Source organism: Nyctereutes procyonoides, unplaced genomic scaffold (genome assembly GCF_905146905.1).
Source record: "Nyctereutes procyonoides isolate TBG_1078 unplaced genomic scaffold, NYPRO_anot_genome, whole genome shotgun sequence".
NCBI lineage: Eukaryota > Metazoa > Chordata > Mammalia > Carnivora > Canidae > Nyctereutes > Nyctereutes procyonoides.
Genome location: NW_026575051.1, coordinates 68101775 through 68104884, shown reverse-complemented (window position 1 = coordinate 68104884; position 3110 = coordinate 68101775).

Here is a 3110-nt window from a genome sequence, read left to right as displayed (position 1 = left end):
GGGCACCTGGATCGGCAGCAAAACGTGGAACCGAGCCACTCATTTGTAAAACTGGAAGGAAGGAGGCCATTGATGCAGGGCTTGGTTATCGCTGCCGGCGAAGGGGGACCTGGAATGTTAATGAGGACGGCTCTCTGAAGCGTGCCTCGCGGTTAGCCAGGGGTTCAAAGGAGAAGGGAGCCTCGGTCCTCCGCCCAACAAATGTAAACCGTTGATAGAGGGAAGGAGAAATCAATTATGCTGTCGCAGGCTTCCATGTCATTGTGTCGGAGTTGTTAGGAAAGGTAGGACAAGGACCAGATCTCAAAAGGAAACAAAGCCACATGGCCTTGAAGTATAACGAGTTTGCCATGGCAACTGATGGAAATGAGCCTCCCGGGCACTGAGCAGGTGTGTTATCTTACAGAATAAACATACTTCTCTCACTCCCCGGTTTTTATAATAAAACCTGTGTTTGGATTACTTTCCCCTCCTCTTTGTTACCCGGAGAAGTTGGCGGTCGCTCAATCAGCCCAAGGCCCTGGTGGGGGAAACGTAATCAGTGTTATCAAAAGGGCTGTTCTGGAAACGCTGGCGCGGGGCCTGGCCGCGGGCGTGGGCCGCTCGGCAGCAGCTGGGCCGCAGGTACCCGCCCGGCCTTTGCCACCTGGCAGGCGACGCCCCCCAGAAGGTTCGTGCATGCATCGGGCCGGGCGGGGAGGCCGGGGAGGCCGGGCTCTCGTGCTGGCAGGGGCCAAAGGAGGAGGAAAGAAGAAAAGCAGCGTTGAGGTGGGGCTGCGGCCTGACCCGTTTGCAGCATCCTGGGGCCGCCGGGAAGCGGGCCAAGGCCTCGAGTTTGGGGATTAACTGATTCTATCTTCCAATCTGTTGTTCTCTACGGGGCTCAGTTGCTCAGAAACTCGCAGATTGGCCGCCTCCCCAGGCTTTGGACCCCCCTCGAATGGGCTGGGCCGTGGAAGGTGCTCAAGCCCAACACGGGCCCCAAATGCGGAGGGTCTCTAAAATCCTCCCCGGCTCCAACGAGCAGCTGCCCCCTCTGTTACTGTTACAACGCCCGCAAGGAGGGGCAGGAGCACAGGCCCACTTTCATTGTTCCCACCTTGTGACCACGAGAAAACCTCTCCTGTTCTAGCTTCGTCGGCGTCCCAGCCAGGCCGCTCATCCACCGCAGACTCAGAACACGGGACTATTCTAAACCACGCGTGCAAAACGGCCCAGCTGGGGAGAACTCGGGCAAAGCCCCCGAGCTGACAATTGAGCGGCTGGTGACCCCCTCCCTGCTCCTGCCCGTGCTCCCGCTCGTCCTCCCCCAGGGTGCTCCTGTCCCATTCGTCAGGCCCCAGCCCCCCAGACGATGCCCTGGTGGCCCCTTCACATGTCACCTTCCCTTTGACCCTAATAAATAAATTTTTTTAAAATGAATGTCTGGAGAAATAACTTAAGCTCTGGTGTCAGTGGTGGGGAAAGTCTCATGCCCTACCCCTCTCCCCCCTGCCCCGGCAAAAGAGCCTCACAAAGTTCAGGCGCTAACCCGTGCTGGGCGGTGACTGAAGGTGGGGGGTCCCAAACCCGGTGGACAGGGGCCTTTCCACATCCACCTTTTTTAAAATTCAAGATTCTAAACTAGGTCTTTGGCTACCAGCATGCAGTTATTCGTTGAAGAGGCACACGAAGCAGAAGGCGGCCCAGGGTGAGCATGAAGGTTCTGGTTCCATCACCTACCGTTTCTAATGAGATGGTTATTCGAAAGCTGGTCCCAGACAGGTTACACGCAATGGGAGCTAAGCAGCAGCCAGAGCTCAGCAACCGGTCTACAATTAGTTATTAAATGCCTACTGTGTGCAAGGTACTATGCTTGGCACAAAGATGGGTGATATACGCTCTTGCCCTCAAATTTTTTAATATCTAGGATGTGGGGGGGGGCGTCTGCCCGGGTGGCTCCATCGGTGGAGCATCCGACTCTTGGGGGGTGAGATGGGATGGAGGCCTTCATGGGGCTCTGCGCTCAGCAGGGAGTCTGCTTCCCTCCCTCTCCCTCTGCTTCTCCCACTGCTTGAGCGGGAGCGCATAGGAGCGCGCACTCTTGGGCAGCCTGGGTGGCTCAGCGGTTTAGTGCCACCTTCAGCCCAGGGTATGATCCTGGAGACCAGGGATCGAGTCCCATGTCAGGCTTTCTGCATGGAGCCTGCTTCTCCCTCTGCCTGTGTCTCTGCCTCTCTCTCTTTCTGTGTCTCTCATGAATAAATAAATAAAATCTTTAAAAAAAAAAAGGAGCGTGCACTCTTTAACGAATAAATAGATCTTTACAAACTAAATGAAGAAATCAAAGTAAAATCTGGGATATAGACAAAATTATTGAAAACCCAGGATAGGATGTGACACGTGAAAAGACCAAATCAAGACAGCACACGGTAAATGCTTAGCGAGGGGACCAGCTGCCCCCGTTCCCTGACCCTCATTATGACCCAGGACTGAGCCCACATTCATGCAGTTTCAAGGTCAGATCTTCCAACAAGCCGATGACTGGATGTTTCTCCTAATAAGCAGAAGACTTGCTCATTCCTCCTCCCCCCACCGATTATAATTTTCAAAAGTCCCCCTAAAATCCATCACATGGATGAGATCGAAGATGAGGGGACACGATGTAAGAAACAGGAAAATGGAGAAGCGGTGCGGGACGAACGTCTTCAGCGGCGAGGATGCAGTCTGCAGGGCCACCCGCGCTCTAGAGCAGCCCACAGCCACCCACGGGCGCACCAGCCCGAGCGGGGAGAGGAAAAGCAAGGACGCGCTCCTCACCCTGCACCCTCCACTGGCCTGGGAGGGTGGCCCCCAGCGGCGCTGGGACCCACTGGGAGGCAGCAACTGGGCTTCCACCCTCCGCGGGTGGGAGCGGGAACGCGTGAGGCCAAGGCTGGCGGCTGACTCTACAGATAAGCAAGTGGGAAAGCAGAAAATGGTAAATCGCTGAAATGGGCAAGGGCGCCCTCTCCATGAATGAACATTGGCGCTGTCCAATTTCCCGAGCGAAGGGTGTGGCGGGAGCGCTGAGCGCGCTGGATCTGTCTTAACAGGCTTAGCAGGCATCTTAACCAGTGTGTCCCTTGCAC